The 19,008-nt window shown below is 40.7% G+C and overlaps 1 protein-coding gene across 1 annotated transcript in view; it reads left to right on the forward strand.

Annotated features, from left to right (window-relative positions):
* GRID1 (glutamate ionotropic receptor delta type subunit 1) overlaps positions 1-19,008 on the forward strand; it is a gene marked incomplete at its 5' end in the record, with an annotated part of 686,402 nt that overhangs the window by 482,804 nt on the left and 184,590 nt on the right. The gene's annotated exons all lie outside the window — the stretch shown is intronic.

Raw genomic sequence — 19,008 nt, forward strand, 5'->3', positions numbered from 1 at the left:
AAGTGTGGAGCCCAGTTGGGGGGAGAAGGGAGAGGTAGACAAGCTGCATAGCTCAGGGTGGGGTTTGGCTGTTTTATTTGGTGCTAATGAGAGTGGCAGACCTGGGGTCTCTTTCCAGTAATGCTTTGCCTCTTCCTCTCTCTTCCTATGAAGGATTTTCAGGACTGAAGACTTGGGGGTGGAGGAGGCAGCCTTTGCCCAGAGTTGGGACCCCCAAAGTTAAGGGGAGGCTTGTGAAGTCAAGACTCTAGTAGGTATTGGGACTGAGAGGTCAATGTAGCAAGCAAGGTATTGGAACAGTTATCCAAGAATCCCAGATGTGGTCTCTTCAAGCCTGTGTGGAGTGGATGGTGGGGTTGGAAGGCTCGGCCATGCAGCTGGCTTAGATGCATTCCCAGGAATGGCCCACACAGAAGGTGCATGTGTTTGTTGGGCCATTAACTGATTGCCATACACTCAGGCATGGGCTCATATTATTACACACAGACACACTCACACACATGCATTTCTATACAGTTTAAAGGAGGGCATCTCTACTAATCAGTGCCCAAGAGAAGAAGGACATAGTGAACTCTTACTGGGGCAGGATAAACCTTTAACAAAGAGGCCTCTAGCCTGGCTTTGGGCATTAGCTGGGCAGTGGGGAGGCAGAAAATGCTAACGCGCTCTTGAGAGATTGCAAATCTGGGTGACGGCCTTCTTTGGCTGTACTCCTTGAGGAGCAGGTAGAAGGATGCATGTGTGGAGTGGCCGAGGGTGTGAGGGCTGGAGAATGTGCTGGGGGTGGTGATCGGTTATCACATGGGAAGAGGACCAGCTTCCCACAGAGGGACTGGGATGGCTGGGGGTCCATGAGGGATGTGGGAGTTGGGGAGCTTCAGCTCATTTTAGGACAGAAGGTGGAGTCACTGGTTGGTCCTATAAATAATGGGAGGTTGAATAATTGGTTGTGATGCCACACCAGGTTGGGTGACGTTTGGAGGATTGTTTGTGGCATCGTAAAGGGTGTTGGCCACTATGGTGTAATACCCCGGAGGGCCGAGGTGGGATGTGCAATGTCAAGGGCATCAGGGAGCCCTCGTGATGTCTCTTAGGGATGCCAAAACCTGGGAGGTTTGATGAGGGACCAGGAATGGGTGGTCAGCATTGGTCTTTGTTGTTCAGGACCACAACAGAAATCAGCTTGTGTTGGGACTCCCACCTGGTAAGGAGCAATGAGAATCAGGAAGCCATTTTAGTCACCCTGATACCAAAGGGGCTTGCAGAGTGCAGCTACCTGCTGAGGCGACTAGTCACATTTGCCACCGTGCTTGCTTTCATCCCCCAGTGATCCTCAGATGCTAGAGACACTCCGGCCCTGCCTGCTGGCTCCCTTGCTACCCCCAACCCCCTTCTTTCAGCTCAGCTCCAACAACAATGTCCCACAGTAGGTGAGAATGTTGTCGGTGGGGGTCCCCGCCTGTTAGGGCCCCCACTGACCACTCCAGGTGCCTGAGAGGGCAAGAGGCACTGTGTCCTCCACTTCCTGTTTCAGGTGTCTGGGCCTTCCCTGTTGCCATGGCAACGCTCTTCCAATACCCCAAAGCCAATGGGAGCTGGAATCTTTCAGTGTAAGGAGCTTCGGAGAGCAGGAGGCCTGAATGTAATTGAGTTGGAAGGGAAGCTGATTTTCAAGTGGGCTTTATTTTAAAGCGTATCCTTTTGTCATTTTAAAATCTGACCTTAATAACTGCATATCCCAGTTGTTATCTGTCTGCCTGGCAGCTTATCTCTGTTAAGGAGAAGTTATCTGGAAAGCAGGGAATGGGATTTACCATAGCAAATGTTTGTTATTCAGGCCCATGGTGCATTCAAGCAAGGTCTGGGAGGCTTCGGGATAAAGCCAGGTGAGGGAATTGGGATGCAGTGTCACAGGTCTAGAGCGGCCTTTGAAAGCAGGGCTGAGCTATACGTTCCCGGTGGAAGATGGGGCTGTGAAGGATAGGGCTGGGAAATTGGGGTGACCTAAAAGTAAAGTTTAGGGTGGGCACCTGACTTGAGGGCAGGGTTAGGGTGCTGAAGCACACAAGAGCAGTGCAAAGATCATTCATGCTAAGGAGGCAGGGGCAGCTCTGACTGTTCCCGTTGGGGTCTCTCTGGCCACACCCAGTTCCGAATGGTGAAAGGAGCTGACTGGGCAGATTGCTAGATGCTGTCGTGTTGGAGCAGGGTCAGGGGTTCTCTGCAGAGATGATCTAGGTCTTGATATATGTGCATATCCTAATCTCTCTCTATTATATATATATATATGTTATATATATATATAATATAACTTCTGTATATTATATATTATGTGGCCTCTTATAATCTCTCTTTATTCTATGTATATATATATATATATACGTATGTATATATATGTCTATGTAGATATAAGTTTACATATGTATATATAAGATTAAAAACAACTACAGCAAACAAACACAGGCACAAAAAAACAAAAAGCAAGTAGCTTCTTTAAGATTTAAACCAAGAGGAATTGTTTAAATTAGGGAGCAAATGGATGTTTTCTTAAAGTAAATACTCTGGGGGGAATTGCAGGGAGGGTGAGTCACCCAGACGTTTTAGCTGAAGTGGCATCAAGAGACGGTGGATTACTCAGCCCCTTCAGAGGGTGGAAGGAATAGGTGATTGCCTCGCGCTGCAGGGTGCGGGACAAATGCTAATTCAATTATCTCATCCAGGAAGTGCGTTCTTGTTGAGGGAGTGCTGGCTGGCAAGATCAAAGGTCTATGTCACCAGCCCACTGTGTAACTCCAGGCAAAATATCAATCATCTCTGTGTTCTGCTTGGAGCTGCCTGGCACGGGTGGTCACCAGGCAGCCTCACGGGGGGATGGCTTTGCTGCATAGTCACATCAAGCTCCCGCAGGACTTGGCCTGGCATGTGTCCTGGAGGTGTGTGCTTGTTACCATCAGAGCTCCACAAATTTCTTCTCGGTTTTCTCTGTGCTCAGACAGAAATCTGTGAAGGGGAGTCCTATGGCCTTACCCAGGCAAATGTCCTTAGCAGATAACATGAGCTGGGGTGGGATTGTTGGAAGCCCCCTGGATGGAGGTTTCCAAAGGTGGGGGCATGGAAAGCTGTATTGCAGTGGACCGAAGGGAGCAGAGCAGGAACCGTTGAGCTCCTACTGGTGAACAGTGGTGCCTTCCAAGTCTGTTGCCTCACCGACTGGGGGATTTTGTGTCGCTCCTGCCTCTCCTGAGATGTTGCAGCCACTTCCCTTCCCCGAACCTTCATTTTCTCCGATGGGAGGTGCAGATACTGCTAGCCTCCTGGTTGAATCAAGGGGTCCGTCGGTATGATGACCCCGATGCCACTCTTGGCAGTGAGTGCTGTCCTGTGTGGTGCGGGCCATCAGCTTGTGCCAGGCAGAGCTGTACCCCTTCTCCAAGCCGTCCACTCTGGACCGTGTAAAAGCAGCGACGTGGCCTTCCACCTTGAAGTGCGCTGGACCCCACTGCCGAAGCCTGAGGCCAGAGACAGGAGGGGGGCTCTGTGTGCCTGTGCAGTGCCCACTCCCCCTTCATGCATGGGAACAGGTAGCCACTGTCTATAAAGACCCAGTGGGGGAGTGTGCTGGGAACGTGGCCTCTGATGAAATTTTGTTTTTAGGACTGTTTTGGTGTGATTAAAGGAAGAAGGAAAACATGGTTGTCATTTTGTTTTCTTTCTTTTTTTGTTTGTTTTTTTTCCTTTCCCACAAGCATGAGTTGCCTGGAGTATAACACCTGCTACAGCCCTGCAGAAACATTTTTCCATGACATGATTACTGAGGATATCTGCCCTTTTCCATCCTAGTGATACTGATGTGGGAGACTCTTTCCCTTCTACCAATGAAGAGTGCCTGTTACACTGACACCCTGGGGAGACTGCCAGCTGCCCGCAGGCCCTTTGAACCTCATTTCCCATGGGCGCCATCCACCTGATTTTCTGGCTTAGTGGAGGGTGGCCTGTCTCCTTGGCCAGGATTGGGGGGCGGGGAGTGGTAGGAAGCATAGAGAAAGCCTGTGAATTTGCTCTATGTGTTGGCGTTCTAGGGCAAAGAACACTCTGGTGTGGTGAGAGAACAGGACTGTTTCTGCTCCTTGTGATAGAGTAGAATCCAGTTCGAACCAAGAGACTGAGGAAGAATTTAGTCTGGGGTCTTCAAGCTTTTCTTTAGTCCTAGAAAATTTGTTCCAGCGGAATCTTATTGGAACCCAGATACATTAAACAGTTGTAGAAGTCGACATGCAGTGGTTACGATAGATGGGAAATTGGGGTCGAGGGTCCTGAGGCTCCCTGCACCATCTCCCCCATCCCAGTATCTCTGTGGTTTTCTGAGCAGCTCCACATGGGAAACTGAGGCTCAGAGATTGGAATGACTCAGTTATGTGGCACCAACAAGCATGTATCTGTGCCTGGGCTGGAAGGCAGATTTCCTGAGGGTGATGTGTGGGGCCTAGAGCCTTCTTTACGAGCTCAGGATAATGCAGTTCCATGACCCCCTCACTCCGGGCAGCCCACTTTCCACCCCATCTTCCTATCACCCCACTCTGCCTGCCCCCACAGAGCCAGCAGTAGGGCCTCAGAGTCCATTCCTGTTGAAGCCTGCTAAAGTCCCACCATGGCCCTTGGCTCAGCCTCCCCGTTCCAGCCACGACCCAAGAAGTGGGAGGGCTTCATTCTCCTTTAACCAGTTTAAGATGCTTCTTCTGTCTTTGTCAATTTCCATTCTTCATGAAAGCTGGCTCTGGACAGGAATCAAATGCCCTCCTTGATGTCATGTCCCTGGGAAGGCCTTGTGGTTGCTGATAATTCATAGAGTAATAATTGCTCATCATGTAGTGATTGCCATGCCATAGGAACCCAGCCCTCCCGGGGGCTTGAAAGTACATCATTAACATTCTGGCCCAGGTCTGCTACACTGTGTTACAAATCTTCCCGCATTCTCAGGGTTCAGAAGTTCTAAGCTGTGAGGCCAGGTGGAAAAGACACCAGCCAGTAGACAAGATAGCCCTGGTGATGAAGTAGGGGCTGCCACTTAGAGCACAGGAGGAATCCTTTACCTGGGGTCTCCAGCAGCTGGTGCCCGGAGCTGCACGGTGGATTTTGCAATGAAGAAGGGGAGGTGGGCAGTGGTGGGGCTGGGAGAATCCAGCCCAAGTAGTGTGCAGTGTCTCTATTAAGCAGCTCTGATAGAGGCTCCCAGCTGTGCACAGTGAGTCACGGAAGAGAAATAAACTTCAGTCTCTTCGTGGATTAGCATTCTTGCAGCATATTTCCCAAGTAAAATGTCAACCATTCCGAACCCTTGTGCAGAACCGCGTTTGATAGAGCCGAGAACCAAAACAAACCCTGCTGCTTCCTCTGAGTAAAGGGATAAGGAAAAGATACAATTAAGTGTTTCATTTTAAGTACGTTTATCACTTCATTTTGAAGATAGCATCAATACATGCTCATTTAGGGTAGAACCATTAGAAAATACAGATAAATGAAAAGAAGAATATAAAAGTCAGCCATAATCTCTGAACCAAGGAATAAATACTGTTAGCATTTCTGGTGCATTTACCTTCTTTCTTTATTTTTCTTTCTTTTTTCACTTGCTCTGTACATGAGGGTAGAGAAAGTGATATGTTTATTTATCAAATTGCTACTTATTGTGCATACATTTTTATATCCTGACTTTCCACTTAATGCTGTATTGGGAGCATTTTTCCTTCTTTTATTCTTTACTCTTATTTTTAATGGAAATACATTACTCAGTTTACAGGAAGCCATCACTTAGTTTATCTTCCTATGTGATGAATGTTTCGGCATTTACACCATATTATGATGGAATAATGTAGTAATGAACATCCAAAATATATGCAATTTTATTTCATCTATATTTATTTCCTTCTATTTTTTTAAGAAGTGAATTACCAAACCAAGGATAATAACTTTTTACAGTTCTTTATATTGTTGACACCCGTTTTTCGAATTGATTATAGAAAGATATAACAATTTGCATATCCACCAATAGTATTTGGAAGTCTCTGTTACATCCTGTGCTCAAAACATTGAGTGATATATTGAACATTTTTGCTACTTTGGTAGCAGTATGGAAACATAATGTTGAAAAATTTGCATTTCTTATGGGATTGTGCATTTAAAAATGCAGTCATTGGTCAGTTATATTTCACATTTTGTAAATTACATCTCAAGTCCTTTGCTCTTTTATATTGGGCATGAAGTTTTTCTTGTCATCTCCTATAACCTGTCATTCAGAAGGGAATTGATAGTTATTTGTGTCAGATATTTTGTTCCCATAGATTGTTTGCCTTTGAAGAAACTAATTTCATACAGAGATGTCTAACAATTTAGTATTTGTATTTTTTTTTAAGAAAGTCATACCCAGTTCACAAAGTAGATACTATTCATCCATACTTTCTTCTAGTGTTTTTATGGTTTGATTTTATTTCAGTATAATCTGCCATCTCCTTGGGATTGATTTGGGATGAACTGGGACGTGATGACCTAGCTTTTACGTTTTTCAATATTGGTTTCTACTATCCAGGAATCTTCCCTTTCGCTGTTGGCTTGAACATCACTTCTACCCTATGACCTGCTGAATTTCCCATATCCGCCATGGATTTTTAAAACATTCTTAGACTCTTTTCTCCCTTTTTTCCCCCTCTCAGCTGAAATTTAATCAGTCTTTGTACACTTTTAAAATGTACTTTTTGTCTGCAAGTAACAGAATGTTCATCTTGAGTGGATTAAACAATAAAGAAGTCTTATTATCTCACATAAAAAGAAGCCTGGAGCTAGGGTGGCTTCGGAGTTGGCCAAGGCAGAATTCTGTGCCCAGATCAAAGGCTTGGGTCTTTTTCATCTTCCTACTTGGCTATCCTCAGGGCGTAGTCCGAGCTCTTCTAATTTCAGGATGGTTGTGGTGGTTCTAGCCATCATGCCCAGAAAGACAGTCACAAGTGGGAGAAGAAGGTTGTCTCTTTCTGTGTGTTGGTTCCTTTTTATAAATGAGGAGACTTTTCCCGGGAGTTGAGCCTGGCTGCTCGTTTTTATGGAGCGATGCTTTTGCTTTTTTGTTGGGACAGTTGAGGTTTTCCACCTACATGCATGTGACATTGACCTATAGTTTCCCTCTCAGATGCTTGTGTTCAACTTGTATGAGGCTTGTACTCCCTGCTTAACATGGATAGAGAATCACTCATTCTTTTGTACTTGTAGGGACAGAGCTCTTGAAAGTTGGAAATAATTTAACTTGTAAAATTACCTGGGCTGGTTGTTGGTCTTGGAGCTATTACTTTGATATCTTGGAAATTCTCTTTCCTGGTTTCTACATTTCCTTGAGTAATTTTTCGTTATCTACTTTATAGAAAATCTTGTATAACCGGGGCATTTTCAAATTCATGACTAAAGCTCTGTATCGTTTTTGCAAATTTTCAAAGTATCTGTCCGTTGAAATATTTCTCTTTTCATTGGTACTGTTGTGTATTTGTGTTGTCTCCCTTTATTGCTTGATTAGACTAGACAAAAGTTTTTTTTTATTGATCTTTTTCAAAGAACTAGGTCTAATTTGCTTAATCAATTTTGTTGTATTTTATGTTTCTCTAATTAATTGATTTGTTTTTCTTCCTGTCTCCCTGCTGCCTAGTGTTTGTTTTATTGTTAATTTTTAAACTTACTATAGGAGGCATCAGATAATTTATTCTTTCCCATTTTGGAATGCTCTCTATTTTATTCTGAATATAGTTGCTGCTGAATCTTTGTGGTTTTTCTAATGTAAACTGACATGTAACACTCCTACAGTAAAGTGCCTAAACCATCAGTAAATCACAGTGTATTTTCTTTCTTTCTTCTTTTTTTTTTTTTAAGATTTTGTTTATTTACTTGACAGACAGAGATCACAAGTAGGCAGAAAGGCAGGAAGAGAGAGAGGAGGAAGCAGGCTCCATGCTGAGCAGAGAGCCCTAAGGGCTCGATCCCAGGATGCCTGGATCATGACCTGAGCTGAAGGCAGAGGCTTTAACCCACTGAGCCACCCAGGCGCCCCTCACAGTGTATTGTCAAAAGTGAACCCACCCATGCAAATCTACACCCACATCGAGAAACAAGACATCATCAGTGACTCCAGGGGTCACCCCGTGCCCTCTTCCAGTCACGACACCCACCAGCAGAAACACTGTTGGCCTCTAATGCACGCACTACACACACTGTTGTATCTGTTTTCTTTTGCTCAACATCATGTTTGTGAGATTCATGATTACTGTTGTATGTATTTTAGTTCATTCATTCTTACTGTGTTTTAAAATGTAGGTTTTATTATTATTCCGATATGGTGAGGACAACAGATCCAGAGAGATGCCTACCACTGAAAAGACAGTTTGTTATAGTTCCCAAGAGTTGGGCGCATGCCCCACACACCACACAGGGCTGCAAAGAGAAGCACCAGGGTGAGTCAGCCCCCAGAGCAGGCAGGAGAAAGAGCTTTTATTGTGGTTCTTGCAGGAACAAATAGGTGAGGCAGAGGAAGCAGGCTCAGTATTGGGTAGTTTGAACTGACACAATGTCAGTGGGCTCTGGGGTGTAGGGGCTGCTCCCGGCTGTCTGATATCTCCCCCCAAGGATGGTGGCAGAGGAATAGTAGCTCAGAGTGGAAGAGCTCCATAAAGCAGGTGGTTGGGGGTGGGGTGGCAGGCTCTGGATTGGTTAGTTTGCATATGAAAGGCATGCCTGCGGGAGAGTCATTTACTGTCCCTGGGAATTGGCCACCCCTGGGAAGAGCAGTCTCTTTTAAAGGATTAGCAAGACCCTAGGTAGCAAAGCTTCAGAAATACAGAAACTAGAAAGACATGATTAATATATGTTGATGTATAATATGCCTCCTACGACTATTTCACGCTTGGTTTAGGTATTCTGTTGTTGAAGGCACTGGAGCTGTTTGAAGATTTTGTCTCTCACCAATAATATGACTATAAACATTCTTAGATACATCCTTTAGGGGAACATATATATGTCTTTCTGTTGGGTATATCCCTGAGAGTGGAATTAGTAGGTCAGAAGGCATGGGTATGATTAACAGATCCCACAAACACTTATCTAAAGGGCTCGTTAGCAGTTTTATTCCTGGGGGTGGTTCCTAAAAGCTGTGGTTGTACTTCACTGACCCTCCGCGAACTAACACGGGTTGTTAGTCTTTTACACGCTGGCCATTCTGGTGGGTGGGTAATGGTTTCTCACTGTGGTGGTTTCATTTCCATGATGATTAATGATGTGGAGCTCCTTTTCATGTGTTTCTTGGTCATTTGGAGATCTTTGTGAGGTGCCTGTTCAAGTCTTCATGCCTTTTTAAAAAAAAAAATTGGCTTTTGGCCTTTTTCTTAGTAATTTGTAGGTGAACCAGATATATGTCCTCCACAAATATGTATGTATGTATATATATATATATATATATATATATATATATAGGCATTGTTCTCACATGCTGTGCCTTGTACCTTTCTTGCTCTTAATGACATCTTTTAATGAACAGAAATGCTGAATTTTAATGTAGTTCAATTTATCCAATTTACCACTTTTTAAAAAAAATCTATTTGTTTACTACATTTGGTGTGCTGTTTAAAAAAAGTGTGTATCTATTTAAGAACACAAAGCTGTCATCCTATGTTTTCTTCTAAATGTTTTCTTGTTTTACACTGCTCATTTTTGTCTGCATTACATCTGGAAGTGATCTCTGTGTAATGTGTGTTTGGAGGCAAGATGCATTAAAAAAATACAGGTATTTGATTGACCCAATACTATTTATTGACAGAATAAACTCTCCTCCCTACTGCTTTATCATACTTTCTTTCTCATAGGTCAGGTAACTATAGAACTATATATTGTGGGTCTGGTTTTGGACATTCTCTTCCATTTCATTTGGCCATTTGTATGTACCAGTATCATACCATTCTAACAACAATGTTTTTTCTTTTTTTGTATTGTTTTGTTTTGCTTTTGAGAGAGAGAGCATGCAAGCAAGGGCGGGGAGGGATCGAGGGGGCAGAGGGAGAGAATCTTAAGCATGACTCCATACCCAGCACTGAGCCCAATGTGGGGCTCAATCCCATGATCCTGAGATCATGACCTGAGTTGAAATCAAGAGTTGGACACGTAACCGGGTGAGCAATCCAAGTGCCCTAACAATCATAGTTTTATAATAGCTCTTGAGTGCTGATAGTGGAAGTCCTCTAGCTTCCTCCTTTTTTTTCAAGATAGACTTGACTATTCTTGGCCCTTTGCATTTCCTCATACATTCTAAAATTCGATTTTTATTTTCTGCAAAGAAACCCTGAAATTTTGATTGAGATTGCATGGACTTCAGATCAATTTAGGGAGAATTAACATCTTACCAGCATTGAGTGTGTGAACATACTATGCCCCTCAATTTATTTAGATCTTCTTCAGTTGCTCACAGGAAATTTTGTGGTTTTTACTTAGAGATCTTGAGTAACTTTTGTTTGATTTTTTTCCCCCATATATTAATATTTGTGATTATATTATAGGTAGTATATATTCAAAATATGTTTTACTTGTTTGTTGTATGAATATAAAACTATTATTGGTTTTGCATATTAAACTTGCTTCTAGTGAACTATTCACTGATTTATTCTAATAGTTCACCTGTAGATTCTTAAGATTTTCTACATATATAGTCACATCATATGAAAAATGGAGTTTGATTTTTTTCTTTCCCATTTTTATGCCTTTTATTCCTTTCTCTTTCCTTATCGCACTACTTAGGGTCTTTAGTTCAAGTTGAATAAATGTAGTGATAGTGGGCATTCTTATCCTTTTCTTGATCTCAGAGGATAGCCTTTTTATAATGCACAATTTTGCATTACGTTTACTACATATTTTTGGTATGCGCTTCTTTTAAGATTGAGAAAATTCCGGAGTTCGTGCTTTGCTAACAGTTTTGTCAAAAAGGAGGATTAAGGAGCACCTGGGTGGCTCGTTGGGTTAAGCCTCTGCCTTCGGCTCAGGTTGTGATCCCAGGGTCCTGGGATCCAGCCCCGAGTCCTTGGGCTCTCTGCTCAGTGGGGAGCCTGCCCCCCCCACCCCCCGCCTGCTTCTCTGCCTGTATGTGATCTCTGTCGAATAAATAAATAAAATCTTTTTTTTTTAAAAGGAGTATTAATTCAGTCAAAGGTTCTTTTGCAACTGTCAAGATAATTATATAATTTCTATTTTAACTTTCTCCTGTAAATGTGGTAAGTTACATTGACTGATCTTTTTTTTTTTTTTTTTTTTTTTTTTACTTTCTGAGGCCACTTATTATTTCTCTTCTCTGGATCAGTTCTACACCTTGCTGTTTTGATTCTTGCTATTTTACAATATGTTCCAGTATTTGGAAAGGTTGATACCTTCTGATTTCTCTTTCTTTTCAGAATATTCTTTAAATTAAACTTTTATTCTGAGATTAGCAATAGTTCGCCATCGTTTGTAAGAAATAATAGAGAAAAATCCAGAGATCCAGGACAGCCTTTATTAAGTTTCTCCCAGTGGTGGCGCCTTGTAATACTTGTGTAGAGTAACACAATGAGGATACTGATACTGATAGAGTTCATAAATCTGATTCAGTTTTAGATTTCCTCAATTTCTTTTGTACTTATGTCTGTGTGTGTTTGCTCTGGGCGTTATAATATACATACATGACTTATCAGAGTCTACTCACGTCAACATTTTGTCACATCAAGTGATGTCTGGAAATCTGACTTTCACTTAAATGGCTTTTCCTTCTTCACTTTTTTTTCTTTTTTAAAGGATTTTATTTATTTATTTGACAGGCAGAGATCACAAGTAGGCTCCTTCTTCACTTATAAATATCATTGTCTTGCTTCTTAGCTGGTGTTGTAATTTATCTTTTAATCATCAAATATGATTTATAAAACTCATGGGGAAGACAGTCTATTGTATATATTCCTATGACTGCTCTTTTTTTTTCTCTTCTTTCATATTTCTGATGCTCCAAGAATTAATCTGTAATTCTAAATATTCTAAATTCTAAATTCTGTAATTCTAAAATAAACTTCCTTTGGCAATCTTTAAGGATCTGCTAGCCACACATCTTTTAGTTTCCCTTCATTGGATCATGTCTTTATTTCCCTCTTCATCCTCGAAGGATAGTTTTGCCAGAAACATAATTTGTGGATGAGAGTTCTTTTTTTCCCTCCCGAGAAGAGAGAAGTGGAGAAGTGTTGTGCCATTCTCTATTGGCCTCCATGGTTTCAGAAGAGAAAGTCATTGTCATGTAAATTGTTTTTCTTCTGGATGTTTTTTCTCTGGATGCTTAAAAAAATTTTTTTTTTCATCTTTAGTTTTCAGAAGTTTTATTATGATGCCTCGTGATGTAGATTTCTTTGAATTCATTCTGTTGGCAGTTTCTGTGTTCTTGAATTTATAGGTTTATATGTCTTTCATGAAATTCAAGAGATTACTAACAATACTCCTTCAGCCCCCATTCTTTCTTTTCTCCTTCCAGGATTCCGGTGGAATGAAGTTGAGGTCTTTTGTCCCTCAAGTCCCTAGCAGAGGTCCTATTCATCTCTTTTGCAGTCTGTTTTCTCTCTGCCACTCATGTTGAGGAAATTTCATTGCTCTGTTCTCCAGTTGCTGATTGTATTTCCTGTCATTTAAATTCAATGATTGATTCCATCCAATGGGTTTTTAAATTTTTATTATATTTGTTTCAGTTCCATGATTTCTTTTTCATTCTATTTTGTATTCTCTTTGCTGAGCTTTTCTACTTTTTTTTTCATTTGTTTCAAGAGAATTTGTAATTGCTTGTTGCAACATTTTTATGATGGCATTTAAAATCCTTATCAAATAATTCTAACATCTCATCATCTTGGTCTTAGCATTAGTTGTTTTTTTCTCATCCAGTTTGTGATTTTCCTGGTTCTTGGTATGATGGATAATTTTTTTTTATTACATTCTGAACATTGTGGTATTTATTTTACAAGGCCATGTTCCATTTAAATCTTTTATTTTACTGGGGAGTTCCCCTCTTCAGTTTTGGCACAAATGTCTGTCCTACTTTTCTCTGCTATGCTTCCAATGACTACTTAATTTTAAGAGCTGATAGTATTTGGTCTGGTGCTTTTGGGGGAAAGTGAATGGGTTTCTCTGGATGAGTCACCTGGTACCTCTTGTTGAAGGAAGGGAGTCTCTGGCCTATGAAGCTGAGGACCACTTCTCAGGCTGGACATTTGTGGTCAGATTGCCCTGCCTCTGGGGAATGGAGGGCGCCTACCTGGTTGAGCCCTGACTGTGGCAGGATTCACCCTTTTGATGCCACCTGGTGGCTGTCAGTGAAGGAGGGCACTCTCAGGCCTATAGGGACAAAGATACTTCATGGATCAGGCACTGGTGGAATCACCCCTGTTACTTTTGCCCAACTGCCCAAATGAAATGTCTCGCAGTGCTTCAGGGGAGGCTCAGGCTAATGTGGAAGAGAAGGATTGTCTAGGCTATGCCATTGGTTGCCGAGGAGCTCCTGGGGGTTTCCCTGCCCAGTGCTTCTGGGTTGGACTGGCTGGGGAAGCATGAACCTCCTCGGGCTGCCTCCAATTGCTAGATTAGGAGTTCCCAATTCCAGGCCTGAGATGCTTTCTTCTGTTGGTTGGGGACCATAAGACCCTCTGCCACTCTGTGCTTCCAGTCCTGAGTTCCCTAGCCCATGTGCCCTCATCTCCCCATCTTTCAGAGGTCTCCTTTTGTGTTCTCCTGCATCACGTCCAAGGCTTCTCATTGTACTTATGTTACTGTGATATGCTATTCTTTTCAGTGGCTTCTTGATATGTTTGGTTACATAAAGTGTTTTTTGGTTTTCTTCTTTTCGTTTAAAGCTACTAATAACCACCTTAGTACACTACAATCTAGGTTTTTGATGGGTGATATTTTGTTTGTTTACATTCCAAGTAATGGCTAATCTCTTTGGGTGTATGGTCATCATTTTCCTATTCATTTTCTATTTGATCCACATGCTTCATATTCTTTTTTTTCTCTTCTCTCTCTCTCTCTCTTTTTGCCTCGATCTGGTTTATTTTTATTTTTAATTTTAAAAAAATGTTTATGTGGTTTATTTTAGAAATATTATTTTATTTTCTATTTTATAAGTGTTGAATCTACATGTATTTTTTAAACCCCACAAGTTATTACTATTCAGTTTGTACAATCGATATTTTTATATTATACACATGTAAGTGCTCCCTCCTATTTTCTGGAAGAGATTGTGTAAAGTAGTGATTATTTCTTCCTGAAGTGTTTGGTGGATTTCATCAATGAAATCATCGATGCCTGAAATTTTCTTTTTTGAAAGTTTTTTTTTTAAATTTTAGTTAAAGATTTTATTTATTTATTTGACAGAAGAAGAATGGGCACAAGTAGGGGGAGCAGCAGACAGGGGGAGGGGAGAAGCAGGCTCCCTGCTAAACAGAACACTGGAGATGGGGCTAGATCCCAGGACCCCGGGATCATGACCTAAGCCAAAGGCAGATGCTTAACTGACTGAGCCACCAAGGTACCCCCCCAAATATATATTAAACACATAAAATTTGTCATTAAAAATCCTTTCAAAGGGTTCCTGGATGGCTCAGTTAAGTTTCTGCCTTCGGCTTAGGTCATGATCTTAGGGTTCTGGGATCAAGCCCCATCTCCGGTGTTCTGTTTAACAGGGAGCCTCCTTCTCCCTCTCCCTCTACTCCCCTCTGCTCGCTCTCTCTCAAATAAGTAAATAAAATCTTTGAAATATATATTGATATTCAGGATATTCTGGTTATCTATTTCTTCATGAGTGGATTAGGGTAGTTTATGTCTTTCAAGGAACTGGTCCTCCCTTCTTAAGTTGTTTAATTTATGAGCATATAATTATTTATAATATTTACTTGTTATTTTAAAGTCTGTAGTGATAGCTCATTTTCACTGAAGATATTGGTGATTTGTGTCATTATTTCTTGTTCAGTCTGACTAATTTTATCAAAAGCCTGAGTTTTTCAAAAGCCTACTTTGGGTTTCATTGATTTCTCTCTATTGTCTTTCTGTTTTTCAAATTCAATGATTATTTCTCCTATATTTATTATTTACCTTCTTTTGTTTGTTTTGGGTTTAATTTGCTCTTCTCCTCTAAGGTGAAAATTTAGATTACCTATTTTATGTCTTTAGTCTTTCTCTACGACGAGCTTTTAATGCTATATATTTCCCCATAAGCACTGCTTTGGCTACCTTCCATAAAACTTGATAAGTTTTGCCATTATCCATCCATTTATTTTCAATCTGTCTAGCATTTTTGTTTTAATTATGACTTCTATGGGGAGCTCATAGTAGGGTCTTACTTTTTGTCCAGCCTGTCAATATCTGCTATTAAATTGAAGTGTTTAGACCTTTTCCACCTTAGCTAATTATTGATAGAATTGGATTTATGTCTACAAGTTTGTTAGTTATTTTATTCTTGTTTTATCTTGGTATTTTGTGCCCCCTTTCTTCCCTTCTTTTGGATTGTGTATTTGAATATTTTTAATGTTCCATTTTAGTTTATTTATTTGATTCTGGGGGTTATCTCTTTGTATCAATATTTAGGGGCCTTATTTAGGGATATATTGATCTATATATCTATAGGTCTGTATCTGTATCTATCTGTATCTCACAGTATACTTTTTGAGTTAATACTGTTCTATGTTACATAAACTGTAACATATAGGTTGTAACATATAGGTTCCTATGACTCTGTCAGTTTATCTTTAGTTTACTTTGTGTTATAGGTGTCACATGTATTTACATACGTTGGAAACCCTCCCATACAATATAATGACTTTTGAATTTTAGCAGTTAAGAGTACTTCATTTAAGAGTACTTCAGATGGGGAAAAAAGTCTTTAGATATTTACCATTTATTTTATTCTCCTTTACCCCCAAAGAGCCATGTTTCCCTTTGAAATTGTTTTCTTTTAGCCTGAAATGATTCCTTTAGCATTATTTGTATGTAGTGCAGGTCTGCCGGCAAAAAATTCTCCTAGTCTTCCTTTTTCTGAGATTTTTTTTTTTTTTTTAATTTATTTATTTATTTGACAGAGAGAGAGAGAGAGATCACAAGTAAGCAGAGAGGCAGGCAGAGAGAGGGGGTGGAAGCAGGCTCCCCGCTGAGCAGAGAGCCCGATGTGGGGCTCGATCCCAGGACCCTGAGATCATGACCCGAGCCGAAGGCAGAGGCTTTAACCCACCGAGCCACCCAGGCGCCCCCCTTTTTCTGAGATCTTAATTCTTTATTCCTGAAGGATATTTTAACTTTGCATAGAATTTTAAGTTGATAGTTTTTTTTTATCCTGGCCTCTGCTGCATTCTCTGGGAGAAATCCGTGGTCATCCCACTCCTGGTTCCCTTGTATGTAATGTGCTGTTTTCCTCTGGCTGCTTTCAAATTTTTTTTCCTTTTGTTTTCAGCAACCTGTTTAAGATGCATCTAAGCAGTTTTCTTTGTGTATATGCTTTTAGGAGTTCATTGAGTGTCTTGAAATTATAACTGTCCCTTTTACCAATATTAGGAAATTTTCTGCAGTTATTACTTTAGATATTTTGTGTGTGTGTTGGGAGAAAAACTTTTTCTTTCCTTCTAGGGTTCCAACAGCACATATATCAATATGGATATTTTTAATGTCCAACAGTTTCCTAGGCTCTTTCATTTTCAACCTTTTCTGTCCCTATTTGTTTTTCCGGTTGAATAATTTTTGTTTCGTCTGTGTTCAGGTTCACTAACTCTAGAGCAGTGATGGGTATCCATGCTGACTTTAGGTATCATTGCTGTCACCACCACACTGATCATAGTAAGGACCCTCTTAGGGGTAAAACGGAGCAGGAATAGAGGGGAGAGAAATATATATAATTTTAGGCATATGCATATACATGCAATTAATGTAACATATGTCTCTATCTGTGTCTAGTCTACATGTTTGTCTATGTCTGTACGGGGTTGGGGGGAAGGAAATTCATCTGTGTACAGTTTGCTTCTCTAAGTTTTTATTCCCGTTCACATTCTGCCTACATTTTTTGTCACCCATTGGAGTCCTCAGGTAATTGTTTTTTGTGTATTCTCTAGAAATTAGAGTTCTATCAAGCAGGAGCTATGGGCTATAGTAGATTTATGGCAACATTGCCGAACTAGAACTCCAGTCATATGTCTTTTAAATAAATTAAGAAAAGAAAATAAAAAATAAAAATGCTTCAAACTGCAATCTATAAGAGGGTTTCTACAACCACTTTATGTCATGGCCATTATCACAAAGTACCTCACCATCATTTCTTGAAGTGTATTTTCACTGGGTACCAAATTCAAGTTTCCAGTTATTTTAAAAAATACTTTACAAATGTAATCTCGTTAGTCTTTTGTCTACCTAGATTTTATTTTTGAAAAATCAGTCATCAGTCTTAAACCTTTCCAGGGAGTGTGTGTGTGTGTGTGTGCGTGTGTGTGTGTGTGCACAAGCGCGCGTGCATGTATGTGTGTGTATTTCCAAGTTGCTTTTAAGATTTTCTCTGTCTTCGATTTTCAGAAGTTTGAGTATAATGCATCTAGGTAGGTATAGTCCCCCCCCTCCCCGCTTTATCCTGCTCTATTTGTTGAGTCAATGGTTTGATATATTTCATTAGATTTGGGAAATTCTCAGCCTTTATTTCTTTTAATATTGCTTGTGACACTTTGGCTCCCTTTTTCAGACAATTAAACATTTATTAGACATGTTTAACAAGAACCCACATCTTCTGTACTGTATTTTCCCCTTTTTTTCCACTCTCTGAGCTTCATTTGAATATTGGGTATAAACATGTCTTTGAGTTAACTAGTCCCATCTTCTCTTGGGTCCTGTTTTTACACTGATTCAGTGAATGTCTAATTTTACATTTTTGTTTTACAGTTCATGACTGTCTTTATAATTCTTTTTTATGAGTTCAAATTATCCGTGCAAAAAATTTCAACTTTCTATCCAGGTTCTTTCTCATTTCTTCTGTTTTTCTTAACATATAGATGTGACCTAGATTTACTGTTCATTTTTAAATCTTGGTCTGTTATCACCAATATTCATCTACGAATGATTTAATTTTATTAGCTATCTCATCTCTCAGTTAATTACTTTTTTAAAAAAATTAGACATGTATAGTAGTAATTTTTGTTTTACCCTCAGCTGTGGGAGATATTTGTAGGGTGCGGTTTATATTATGTTTCTCTGATGATTGTGAAAGTGCTGTGCTCAAGAACATCTGAGTTACTAACAAATCATCTTGATACTATTGAGGTTTGGTTTTAGAATTTGTTACAGTGGTTCTTTTTTAGATTTTACTGATTTATTTGAGATAAAGAGCAAGAGAGAGAGAAAGTGAGCATGAGTAGGGGAAGGGAGAAGGAAAAACAGACTCCCCACTGAGCAGGGATCCTGATGCTGGGATCCATCCCAGGACCCTGGGATCATGACCTGAGTTGCAGGCAGATGCTTGACTGACTGGGTTATAGTGATTCTATTGGAGGTTTTCCCTCAGTCTTGTAACAGGATTCTTAAACTTAGGACATGGCCTCCTGGGGTCTCAGTTGAAAGTGATTGGTATTCATCAAGATATTGAAACTCAAGTTTTTAGCCTACAGTTTAACATGTCTCTAGCATTTTATTTTATTTTATTTTTAATATTTTATTTATTTATTTGACCGACAGATCACAAGTAGGCAGAGAGGCAGGCAGAGAGAGAGGGGGAAGCAGGCTCCCTGCCAAGCAGAGGGCCCGATGCAGGGCTTGATCCCAGGACCCGGAGACCATGACCTGAGCCAAAGGCAGAGGCTTAACCCACTGAGCCACCCAGGTGCCCCGTCTCTAGCATTTTATATCCTCTGAAATATCTTCTCATTTCTCCATCCTCCCAGTGGGTCAATCACATCCTCTTTGCTTCTTTGCAAGCTAGATACA

The sequence above is a fragment of the Martes martes genome (assembly GCF_963455335.1).
Source record: "Martes martes genome assembly, chromosome: 14".
Lineage (NCBI taxonomy): Eukaryota > Metazoa > Chordata > Mammalia > Carnivora > Mustelidae > Martes > Martes martes.